At 35.4% G+C, this 13682-nt stretch overlaps 1 protein-coding gene across 4 annotated transcripts in view; it reads left to right on the forward strand.

Annotated features, from left to right (window-relative positions):
- The window catches only part of Pcdh9 (protocadherin 9), an 874581-nt gene that overhangs the window by 842979 nt on the left and 17920 nt on the right, over window positions 1-13682 (forward strand). The gene's annotated exons all lie outside the window — the stretch shown is intronic.

The following is a 13682-nucleotide window of genomic DNA, read 5'->3' on the forward strand; positions in this document are numbered from 1 at the left end:
GGTTGAATCTAAGCGTATCCATGCGTCTCTCTGACCCCGTTGTTGAGGAGGTACTGAAAGCGCTGCCTCCCCTCTCGCCGCCATGTTGGATCCAAAGACATAATTTTCTAATACATGCTGCTCTGTCCCCTTCACCTCTGGCTCCTCTTGCTCAAAGGTATTCTTTCCAAGGTAGTGAGAACTGTCTTTACCAGGAAGGAGCCATATCTCCTAGGAAGTCTTCTCTAACCACTGCTGGCCTGAGAGGCCAGCCCTCTGCTTTATATTATACTAGTAACTTCTGTCATCTTGCCTGATGAATTGTATGCCTAACCTATGAAACTTCTGTCTTCTGGCAGAGCCTTGCACTGGGGTCTGCAAAATTAGTATTTGTTGAACAACTGAATTAACACAAATGACAAGTAAACAATGGGTGAGCTCTGTTGAATCAATAATAATAACCACTCATCAAAATGTATTAATAAAAGGATCTGGCAACATTCTCTTTTGACAAAGTGAAGATCGCCGTGGACAAGCCACTGCAGTGACTTGTGAAGAGTTGATTGAAGGTCTCTTTCTGACAGGGTACACTCTCCCTCTCAGACATGGTACTTCTTTTTATTTCTGGACTCCATCTCCCTTGAATGAACACAGCAGCATCACTTCACAGGGGAAAGTTACTTAGCACTTCTAAATGCCTCAGACATTCGGAAGGTACTTCTTTCCTAGGTGAGCCAAGGAGCATGGAGAGCCTTTGAATCCTCTTCTTAGTGGAGCCACTGAGCGCAGCCTTCTCTTAGCTTTTTAGAAAACACCTGCTGGCAACTTTGATTCCCTATTATTCTCACTCACTGCACACTCTTCCTTTCCTTTATAGCATTTATCACAATCTGCAATTACTTTAAGTGTTAGGTTATTTTGCTTTAGTGCCAAAGAGGCAATTTAGAACCCTCCCTCTGATACCCCCTCTCCATTTTCATTAAACCATTAAAATCTTAGCCCCCAAATGGAACATAGAAATTAAATAAATATATTGTGCTTCAGTTGAAGTCCCTCAGCTTTCTGGCCAAGGAACTTACTCTTCCTAACTTCCTGTATAGAGAAAGCCTAGCCTGTGTACTCATTTATTGCCACTAAACTATAACCCTCATGGGATAAGCTGCATTGTTCAAGGCTGTATCCCCTGTACCTAGCACAGTGTCTGAAACAACTAGGGGATCAATAAGGATTTGCTGAATAATAAGCCTTCTGCCAACTCATTTGGGTTGATCACCAGTCTAAATAAGTTTTTCATTAAATCATAAAACATTTTAAACCATGTTATGCTACTTCCAAAATTTATTTCAGCAAATCCTCAGAGATGTTGAAACTCACTTATATGATAGTTTCTTAGTGCAGAAAGCTAGGTCCAGTGAGAAATTCCAGAAAGCATTAAACCAAATAAAGAGACTTATTGTAATCATTTACTTTTCCTCTGGCACTCATGTAGTTTGGGGCCAGAGCACTCCCATAATAGTATTTCAATATGTGTTGACCAAGCTTCATCCCTTTCATGAATGAATTTGCCAAGGCTGGACTTTACCCAGTGACAATCAGATATGACTTCACTTTAATTTGAAAGGACTCTCAAGTTGTGTGGAAATCCTGAGGTCTTATTTACCCTATATTCTGCATCAGGATCAAATCTTGTTTTCAATAGCTATGTTTTAGTAAATACACACAGGCATGCACGCAAACTTTCTCTTCTCAGTAGAGTTTAAAATTTGTGTCTATAATTATTTACTGAGACTGATTCAACCAACTCCTAATCAGGATCCTTCCAACTATAATTTTCTCTTAAAATGGAGAAATACATTTCTGAGACATTATCTCAGACATAAATAAAATACCCCAGAATGCTCATTTATTCTCAAGAAAATTCATAGTCTTCAGATGTGTACTCATTTTTTTAAAAATGTATCCTCTTTGCTTAAAATATCGTAGTCAGTTCAGGAACAATCTTATGCTAAGGGCTGGATTTGATGAATATAGGCCTTTTGTACTTGAACACATAACATACTGCAGGCATTTGTTTTACACAGAATTGTTATTATGCTCAGGTTTTTATCCCCTATGTAAAAAATAAATAAATAAATAAGCCTTGAAAGTCTTTGAGATCTATACTTTAATACCACTATACAAGAATAATTTTGAAGAATTTTATTTTCTGGAGGTTATTTTTGTCTTTCATCTTTTCTTTAAGTATTAAGGCAGGACTTTCCCCTACTTCCCAATCACATTTTCCTTTTTCTGCCTTAGTAGAGGGTGGGATGGATAAACAAAGGAAGCATGGGCTGTCCAGTGGGGTATAGCTGAAGCCCAGTAGGTGCTGGCAGAATGGATGAAACCTGGTAAATATGCAGCCTGAGCAGGAGATTCTGGTGGGTGCTGAATATTGCTTCAGGACATGCTGAGGCACACACTTGTATAGACAACTGCTTCTAAATATGTCACTGTATCAGCAGGAAACAGAAGATCCCCCCACTTCTATTTTTCAATTCGGGAAATGGAACTCTATGAGCAATTACTTGGTGAATTAGCAGGCACCCTGAATAAACATCAAGTGCCAAGCTATTGGACTAGTGGATTTTAAAGAGCAAAGCAAAACAGGAGGAAACTATCAAAATAAATACTGAGCTGACTTCTGTATGATTCATATCGTGTGCAAGTGATGTGTGAGGGAAGGGAAGGCTGGAGTGCAATGTTTCTCAGGCAGTCCTGCTATCGAGCACTTACAAAGTGTTTTTAATTCTCTAATTGGGTTCAATTCACTTAATTAGCACTGAAAAGATGCAGTTTAAGTGTTTAATAAAGCATTTATATTCAGAACAGCTACCAGATGCTTTTCTCTGTAGATGTTGCAAAGTTATGCATTTTTTTTTTTCTAGAAATGCAGGACTTTCATATATATGAAATACCTTTTTGCTTCAGTAGAACGTGGTCAAGTTCTGAAAAGAAAATTTGTGTCTTTGGCATTTTCTTTGATTTCAGAAGGATCTGTTTTCATTCTGGCCATTCAGCTAACTAATGTGTACTTATATTTACACACAGATTCCAAAACACACAGACATCTATTACTACAAAGAGCTGAGAAACAGCGAGGCTTACTTGGGATGACAAGGGTTAAAAAGTTATCCCTGGACATCTTATTAAGAACCCATCTCTTGTATTAGCCACAGGGAAAGACGTTAGAGACATCATGAATCATGGTGTCCTTCATCATCTGGGGACATTCTCTTCAGTGTGCCACACTTTCTCTAGAAATAAGGAGCCTGAAAAACATTAAACATAGATTCCTCAGGATAGCTGGGCTGGGAAATGAGGGATGGTAAGAGAAGGTGGCATAATTAGTTGAAATTATATTCTTGAATTGAATCTGCACCTCTAGTGACTGAACAGCTCCCAGAATCAGTAGACAGTAGCTATTTTTTTTTCAAACTCTTTAATCAAGTTTCTCTACATCTCAGTAAAAATCAGAATAATTGTTAAGCATTCAGAGTCTGCCAATCATGCAGTCACATTGGCAACGATGGCTGAGGACTTTGGCTCAAGTTACAATTATAAAAGTAAAAGAATTATACAGGTTTCATTTGTAGTGGAACCTATCGTGGTTTAATGATGTATGCCTTATAATATGACTTACTAGTTTCTCTTCTTTCATTATAACTTTGCAAATTCCTGACTCCCTGTACTTAACTTAAGGTGAAAATACAGACTTTTCTCTAGAAAAGAATAATTTAAAAATGTATTTTCTTGAAAATGACAAAAGAAAATAGTAAGATTACTGCCATTAGAGATGACATCTTGAAATGGTTAACTGAAAGCAGATTAAAATATATATATAACACTAGTTCAGGGACAAAAGCAAGGTTTAAGAATTATTTTTTAAGATACGTCCCAGTTTTAAAAAGAACGTTAAACTTAGGACCAGTCTCCAAGAAAATGTGCTTTGATATTTCTTTGAAGCTCAATTCAATATCTTTGTCTAAAGGGGGGAAAAAATCACATCTTGATGGTAGAAATCATATTGAAACACCAAAGTGCTTACTCTTGCTGCTGCTGTCAGTCACACGCGTCACACTTGGTGACTGTCCTCAATCCAGGCAGAAAACCCTTTCTCAGTTAACATGGATCAATTGGAAAGAATATAAACCACTTCACTTGCCTTAAGACACAAGATGTCAACTCTCACACAGGTTTTGTGATTGCTCAGTAGAAATGAGAGCAACCCAGGTTGATTCTGAGACATAATGATGTTACAGCAAAATATTACATTGTAAATTTTCTGGGTTTTATATAAAAAATAAAAGTAAGTAATTGAAAAATAAGTTAATTTTCTATCTTAACTATTGTTTTATTTACTATAAATGACAATATCATACTTTTAAGGCACTTATTACTTTCAAAATATTTTTCTTATGATATTGACAAGGTGCTTACAAGTTTAAATCATATGAGCTCTTTGAGTTGTAGACCAAAGACAGAATTATTCTTGGCATGATTTCTATAATTTAAAGAAAAAAAGAGAATAAATATAGTAAATGAAAATAATTTGGTAAAGCATTTTATTGAACTTTTCAAAAATAATTTTTGAATGATAAAATATTTCTGTTTTTGAGGAGAACAAACTTAAGAAGATTAAAAACTGACTGATGAATTTTATGCAACAACTAATTATAAAGCATCCTACATCTATTTTTGATACCTGATGGGATCTTTGAAAGATCAGTGATATTTTATTTATGTTTTCAACATTGATCTTTAATAAGTAACTAAAAGCTTATTAATTAGATGTCAGATGATGCCAAACTAGTTCTAATTATTGTGGAAAAATATCAACAGTTTTAGTGAAATTAAAGACATACCCAGAAATAAACATATTAAGTTTATTCCAGATTTCAGAATGAGGAAAAACAGTATAAAAATTTGAAAGCAATGGCTATGCATCTTTTTTTAAAATAGTGAACATACACAATTTTCACCCAAACACATTAATCTTGTTGGCTTTGATGCTCACAATAACAAATCGGATAATTTATTTCACACCTTCAAAGACAAAGAAAGAATCTAAGACGTTTGGAAGTTAGATGAGGTCCTGAGTATCCACTGCTTATGATGACTCAAGTATTTGACCTTCAGTGCTGACAATCAAGTCCATGGCCCTTTAACTCACACAGAACTGCCTCTCATAAGAATATGTCTTACATATATACATAGTTCAATTTTTTGATTCAACTAGGCTAATATTTTTTAAAGAGTGACTAATATGATACATACAAGAAAAAGGGAAAAGTTGTAAAGGATGTATTTCAGAACAAAATAATTTATTTTGCTTTTCCAAAATTTGTCGAAGTGTTGATATATTCTATTCATAAAGGTGGGCTTCCCCACGTCAAAGCAAATTAATGCAAATTTAGAGATAGTAACAACCTCTTACCTGCTTTTCCCCAAATATACAACACAATATTGTGGCTTTAAGTTATGGCATAAGGGATTTATATTAGTTAATACACCAAAAGAATCCCTGACACCAAAGATTTAACACCTACCAATCTGGCAACAAGGTCATTGTTGGCATGATTTTCTTGGCATCCAAAGTAAACTAACACACTGCACTCCTAGAATTATGATTTAGTTTGATTTTTTTCAGAGCTTGGTAGGGGGATTGTTAAAGCTATCTCTAATACGTTTTATATAGAAGAGTATCCTGATCATTAGAAAGATAATTGCATTTAGGAAGGTAATTCAGACTATTGGCGGGGAGGCGGCAGGTGAAGAGAAAAATAAAATAAAGGCATATTTGTGACATCAGGGAGTCCAGTGTAAAGTACTGTGGTTGTCTAGTTAAAATGGCCTCTCTGAAACTGAGGAATGGAACTCAGATGCTCAGGAGGGGAGGCATTTTATTTTATAATTTATAATTTTAATAGCTTATTATTTTAATTAGGTTCAACATATTTATTTTTGTTCTATAGGGTTTAAAATTGAATACATTTTATGGTGCTTTTGTCATTAATTTCACATATGGGAGTATAATTATCACAAGTTAAAATGCATTGTGCATCTGTGAAAATGTCCTTTTATCCATTTGTATTTATAACACAACATGGGGTTACATGTGTGTAAGTGGGAAAGAATCCATGCTTAAGTTTTATCAGTCCACACCCTGGTTTCAACCATATGAAAATGTAATCAAGGTGGTATGGGAGGAAGATAATTTTGTTGTCATGGTATTTAGAACAGACTAGCTGAAAAGTGTGAAAAGCAGGAGCTGGTGAAAACAGACTATTAGTTTTCTGGATGTAAAACAGGCAGAAACTGGACAGAGGTTTGATAGAGTAATGAGAGGAATAATATACCTGAGATGTATTAAAGGAAGAAATAAGCAATGGTTCCTGTCAGTTGTCTGAATAGGAGGTGGGGATGGTCTGCCAATTTTGCTTCATTACGATTGCAATAAACCTCTACTTCAAAGCTATTTCATTGTAATTCAGTCAAACTCATGTAAACAAGATCACAGAGTAAATCTTATTCTGTGACTTTTTATCTCTGTATCTATTAAAATTACTCGTACTCATTAAAAGCAACCAGACACATTAGGTTTAATGATTGTGAATTAAATAACAGTGACCTCCCACCAATTCATTCTTTTTTTTTTTTTTTATTTTTTTTTTTTATTTTTTTTTTTTTTAATTTTTTATTGTGGGTTGTTCAAAACATTACAAATTTCTTGACATATCATATTCCACACTTTGATTCTAGTGGGTTATGAACTCCCACCTTCACCCCATACACAGATTGCAGATTCACATCAGTTACACATCCATTGATTTACAAATTGCCATACTAGTGTCTGTTGTGCTCCGCTGCCTTTCCCATCATCCACCCTCCCCCCTCCCCACCTCCAATTCATTCTTGAATATTATCCATACCATAGGGACAGTGACCCTATAGAAAATTCAGACTTGATGGAAATGCACGCGCACGAAGATCATTCTTAGGTACCATTTTTCTAAGTAAATTTTGGAATAATAAAAAGTGAGACATCCTTTTTTTCTCTCTGAAGCCTGGCTTACTGAAAAGAAGAAAATCAGAAATTTAACCTTGTCATCTCTAATTGTGGAATAGACTGACATAGTTTAACTCAACACAAATGTGATCTGTCCTTAAAATAATGTCAGCTTCTGGAAACCTTTCTATTTCTATCCCATAAGCTAAAAACAACTCACCATAAGTCCCAGAGACATCATAGGATATTATAAGGACATTTTAACCTTAACCTATGGAACTGGTAAGTAAGCTGTCACAACCTCATCACAGCTCATCCTTCTCATCAACATAGAATAGCTTTCAGAATAACTGATTTCCCTCAGCAAAGGCCAAGATGCTGTAATGACAAATATTTTTATGTAAAATAAAAGTAGCTAGAGAATTTATTGTAATAATACACATCAAAATTATATTATAAAGATCCTATGTGATTCTGTTTTTTTGTTTCTATCTTATCAATACGTGATATTCCTATGAATTATAAAAAAAAAAAAAACACAATACTTAAAACTTTATCAAATTGGGGATCCCAGAATGGGAGTGAGACATCATAGATACTCTGTGTTTGTATATATGTTCAGGTGTCCCAATTTTCAACATGAAGATATTTTTAAGGTAAAATATTGGTGACAGGGCTTCACTGTCATATCCATGCCTCTTTTTCAGGCATTTGATGAATTACATTAATTTAAGTGTTTAAACTAATTCTATTTTGTAGACATCAAATTTCTATCACATTGATTATACTGTTTGCTTAGAAAATTTAACTTCCTGTAATACTTTGCTTTGCAATCAACTTTTCTCAGTCACCTTTACACTGCCTATCATTCCATCTTTTCAAGAGTTTTTATTGCATAGAATGACCAATGACCGCATCTGCACTTGAGGCTATGGAGAAATAATTGACACAGAGAGTTTTACATAATGCTGGTAATGTTTATTTTAGCTCCTATTATGAATCTAAAATTAATGTCCTCTCTCAACAACAGAGATGCAGTAACACAACGCTGTGTTTTGGAATTGGAAGCTCTACATTCTGGTCTAAGTTCTAAATAGGTGTACAATCTTTTACAAGTCACTTTGTATCTCTGAACCAACTTCCCTGGTGAAAAGGTTAGAGCTGAGGAACTGGCTCCTTAGTGTCTCCCTGAGACACTTCTGACACATCTAGTCTTCAATAGTCACCACTACATCTACCTTTTTCCACCTTTTAAAGGCGAAAACGTGACGGAGTAGTGGAGTGGGGTCAGAGTCCCAGTGCTATTCTTTTAGATGCCAAAAGGACCACAAAGTCTCCCAGATTTCCCACGGGCTTTCGAAGTTTGCCATCTATTTTACAGTACTGTGCTCAACTGTGTCTATTCTTCCTCCTTTACTATTATTCTTTAGAAAACAATAAAAAGAAAGGAGGGCAAGCTAGGGCAGAATGATGGCCACAAAGTAACTCCTATTTCATAGAGCGAGGACATATCAGAGGTGTATATGTGCCTTTCAATGATGTAACCTCAACTTATTTTCTGGACCAAGGTTGTGAGACAGTTAAAACAGCCAGGTGGTCCCTTCCAGGGATAATGAGCAATGCCCCTGAGTAAACTGCTGTGGGCAACATGAACACATCTTCTCTCAGTTCCTCATACCTTTTCAAATGTGAGCATCTTGACATGCTGAGTGAGTTTCAAGGGCAGTTTTGACTATACCTGAGTTTTGCCTTAAGCATTCACTTTAAAACCGATTCAAGATGCGGTACCACTGCAGGTTTAAAAGAATAAATTCCAAAGCAAAACAAAACCAATAGAAAGACAGAATAAAAATCAGTTTATCATGATTGAATCCTCTACACTGTCGATGAAATCTGTGCTTTAGAAACAAATCTCTTCAACTCCTTAGAAAGAAGCCGAGCAATATTCTGCTTTTTCAGTAACATGATGATTATTTTTATATTATTAATAGTGTAATTGGAGGGGGGATGCATGTATGAGCAGGCGTGTACACAATGCACACACACACATATTTCAGTTGCCTGCTATTACATACAAATGACTCACAGTTTTGGAATTGTTTCTTAATAATTCAGTTCACTATGTGAAAGTGGAAGTATCTGGATTAAGTGCAACTGCAAACTCTCTTAAAAAGATTGTTATAATAGTTCCTTTCCTAAAGTTAATTTTTGATGTAAAGCCAATTTTGGGGGGAAGGTATTTAAGAGATATGAAAATACTCACTTAAAATGGTTGTTATGGATCTATTTCCTCATGTTCCTGCATAAGCCAGCCATAAAACACAGTAGAGGACCAGAAGGCACAAAAGACCAAGGATTTTAGGTGTTCTGAGGAGTCATTCTGTGTACCATAATTAACATCTACACTACTATTCTTGTCAAGAAAGGGAAACACTGAATATGTTAACGCCTGCGAATGCAGTAATCCTTTTTTTCCTGATCTTAATAGTTCAGTTAAAACTATTTTTGGCTTTTAAAATTGAAACTTATAATGTATCACTATACACAATGAAGGAATTTTCCTTTTAAGTGTGACCAGAAGAACTAAGAAAAAATGAGCAAGAAAGCTTTACTAGCACATAGATTTTTGCAATCTTTCCAGGTATAAAATATAGAAGGAGTTTTTCATACGTCAAGTTTTTTTTGGCAATGCATAGTATAAATATATGAGCATATACCAATAAAACTAAGATGTCCACTAAGAGATAATTGTAAAATCATTAAGTCTATTTCAGAATATATCACATTATTGGTTCTTAGAACATACAATTTCTAATGTTCATGTAGCTGCTTTTCCTGTTTGAAAATACAAGATCTTGAATTAATAAAGACTCTATCAAGCACACACCAACAAATAATGCTGCAAAAAAAAAAAAAAAAAGGAAATGTGGCCTGTGCCTTGCTCTCTAATGATATGAAGGAAACAGATGGCTTGAGAAAAGATGTGTCAGAGCAAGGTAGTAAAATCATAAACAGGGATAGATTGCCAGCTTACCTCAAATCCATCCTGCATTCCAGTCCCTAAGCTCTCTTAGTGCTGCCACTCAAGTTGAACTTCACTGCGTCAGTCTCTTGATTAATGTGTTTAAACACTTATGCAGTGTCTGTGTGTGACAAACTAAGCTGAGGACATTTTCACAATCAATATTTATCATCCCAGCCAAAATGATCCTAAGTCAATTTGCATCTGTCATTGGGATAACCAGACAGAATGGGATGTCTTGGCTCCTTGCCATTCAGTTGGTACATTTTGTTAGGGACTTGAATACCCTGACCCCAGAATGTTTTCCTCATAGAATGAAATTTAAAAATAAAGCAAAAATCAGCATGTCCTACAGGAGAACAGCCAAAATAATGTGACACAAATTTGCTATCTATTCCAAATCATCATCATCATTATCACACTTTGTATGCTCCCTAATGGATGCTATGTGGTCCTGTTAATATAATTCAGATCATGTTATCAATTTGGATCATGATTTACATTTAATAAAGTTGGTGACACAGTCACCTCACAGGCCTAGAATATTTCTTAATCATTGGCACTGGAGCTAGGTACAAGAGGCCCTGTGCTACTGAGCAAGTGAGGAAATAAGAAATGAGTCACAAGCAAGCAAACTTCTGCTCCTTAGTGAGCTCCAGGGGTGTGGAGCTTAAGTAGGCTAGAAAGGGAAAACACTAAAAATAATTTCAAATCTCATCACAGTTCAGAAAGTACAGATAAGGCTTGTTCATCTTTCAGCATGAACCACTATAAAGAATAGGTTTCTAAAATTTGCTTGTTTGCTTGTTTGTTTTTTAAACAAATGTTCTCACAAACATAACCCATGCATCTACAATGACCATTTTAATCAAACAAACAAATAAAGACAGTTTAGAATTTCATGTACTGAGTGATGACCCTAAGGATTTAAAAACAGGTAGCCAGCCAAACACCACGCTTTCAAACAGGACCAGCGCCTAAGAGAAATGATGAGAATGAACCAATAATCTATTTGTATAATTACAAAATTGCCCAGTGTTACATTGATCTTTATCCATGCTTATTCACCTTTACCCATAGAAATGTAATCTGTATATAAGGAACTGTCATTTCCAGTTCATTTAAAAAAATAAGTTAGAACATCACCCCTCAACTCTGCAAAAAAGTGGGTTCAAAAATTAAATATTTATTTTATAACAAGTAGAACAATCTCATGGCAAATGATTACCCAGCTTTTGAAGGAAACCTTTGGTATGTTTCCTGGTGCATGACTTTGACATTCTTCAACTTAATGTCATAGAATTTAAAGAGCAGGTTGTAATCATTGGTATATATTTATAGTTTGCTTCAGGAGTCCAATCAAGCAAGATTGTAAAGCAATGCCAGGTATATATCTTATGCTTTGCCTAGGGTGTGTGCAGCATATTCAATTAGGAGGAGAATACATTTTGGTGAATGTAGCAGTAATTACTAAGAAGCCATGCATTTGATTTAGTGAACAACACTCTGACAGGGAAAGACACTCAGTTCAGTGGCCTTGCTTAAAGGGAGAATACTTAAGCTACAATGTGTTAATCTTATATCATCTATTTAATTCAACAGCATCAGTTCATCTTCTATCAACTGGGCAGTATTTTGTTACAATGAAGCTTGTAAAATATAATCAAGTTCTACAGTATATAGTTAATTAGACTAAAATAATACTGTTGTCAACAAGGTGGCCCTAAGATACTTAGATTTTGGATAGGTGTGTGTGTGTGTGTGTGTGTGTGTGCACGCGCATGTGTGTGTGTGTGCGCTCCTGCACGCATTCCACCAAGGAATATAGTTCCAGGAAGTCTATCAGTAATACCATGGTTGTGAAATGTGCTGTCAGAGTTCTATTTTCTCTCCATACTGACAGAACATTTTGCATTTTATAGTATTTCACCAAGTAAAAAAATACTCTTAGTGACTGATTTTGAACCAAAGCCATACCAATTGTTATAGACAACAACTTAAGTTTATAAATCTTGTCAAAGGTTCACAGATCTCGTAACCTTTGACTGTCATCTAGATTAAAAAATAAAGGTTCACTGTGCAGTTCATTTCTATTAGAGAGAAATGAACTGACGCCCTAAATAGTATTGATAGTGTTTTGCAAGGCTTAGCTGTCCTGTGATTTTATTGATGTGGTAGACTGAGGCACAGAGGATAATGTCGGAACTCAAAAATGGAATCAAGTGCTTCCATTATATTTTACTGCATGAAGTTGAATGGATACAGAAACTCTGACTCATACATTTTCTAATAAACATATTTCTAATACATATAAGCCTGGTTGAGTTAGGTTGTAATGTTTTGCATAAATGATATATGATATTTGTTAAATGTATACACACAACATTTCAAGAATTGTCTCATATATTTAAAAACACATTGAACACTTTATTCTTTGTTACTAACATAGTTTCTTGCTGCAGTCCGGCTGCAGCAAAATAACCAGGGGGTGAAGAGGAACTTGTGTACATTGATACAGCAGGAGTGGGAGCCATTTATTGTAGGACAGGAGAGGTATATATACATTCCACACAGCTTATCTTAATTAACATAAACTAGATACAGCAGTCAACCAATAAGGAATCTCCACACCTAATGGCTCACTGGTGTTACTTCACAAACCACTCCCTCTGGCAAAATGCCAGGCACCACCCAGACTTGTTTACAGACCCTAACAGTTTCTATTGTCTCTAAAGTTTGCCCTGAAATCATAAATAATTTTACTCTAATTTATTATTCTAATAACTGGTTTACATATCAGTATAGTTAGGAGGTAGTATTGTTTCTAAACTGATTAAGTCTGGCTGGATTATTCACGGGTGACTACAGAGGATTTTGAAATGGTGTTTAGATCAGTTAAAAAATCAAAGCTTGGGTTATATATCCAGCACCAAGAAAAGCCATTATTTATTTTATTCCAGGTATTCTTCTCGCAAGATTCTAGGCACATTTCTGCCTCATCTTGAACTTTTCGGCCTAAGGTTGTGATAATTTCCAACTTTTCCAGGTCCTTGCCTCTCCCAGCACCCCGGTAGTATATTTTCCCAAGCCTGTACTTTATGAAGAGTCTGTTCATTAAATTCTTCTGTTAATCTCCTTTAGCATGTTCTCTTTCCTGTCAAGACACTTAAAATTGCCTAAGCTGTGCTGGCTCATGGGGAGTCAAGGTTTCACAGTATGAGTCCAGAGATGCCTCAATGAAACTATCTCAAAATTGCATTCATCTGCCATCTGCCTCAAGCATCCCTGCATTTGGATTGAAGTAGCTCTATAAAGCTGTCCCTGATGCTTTCATATCCTTCTAAAGAATAACAATTAACATTTGGTCAATGACATGGTAATATTAATGAGCTTACCAGAATAGTCAAAGACCAATCATGTTCAAACATGGGTCATTTTAATAAAAGGAAATGAAAAATAATAAAAATATATTTAATTATAAAGGGAGAAGAGGTCTAAATAAGAAGCCAATGTGACTGTCATAACCCAGAATCCAAAGACAACCAATCCCTCTGAAGACAAGATTAAATTTTACTTACCAAATGCTTTCCTCCTAGATAGAGAACTCGAAGGCAGTTCTCTTCCCATTTGTTT

The sequence above is a fragment of the Marmota monax genome, unplaced genomic scaffold (genome assembly GCF_021218885.2).
Source record: "Marmota monax isolate L192 unplaced genomic scaffold, Marmota_monax_Labrador192_F-V1.1 WCK01_AAM20220418_F8-fsc00049, whole genome shotgun sequence".
Classification (NCBI taxonomy): Eukaryota; Metazoa; Chordata; class Mammalia; order Rodentia; family Sciuridae; genus Marmota; species Marmota monax.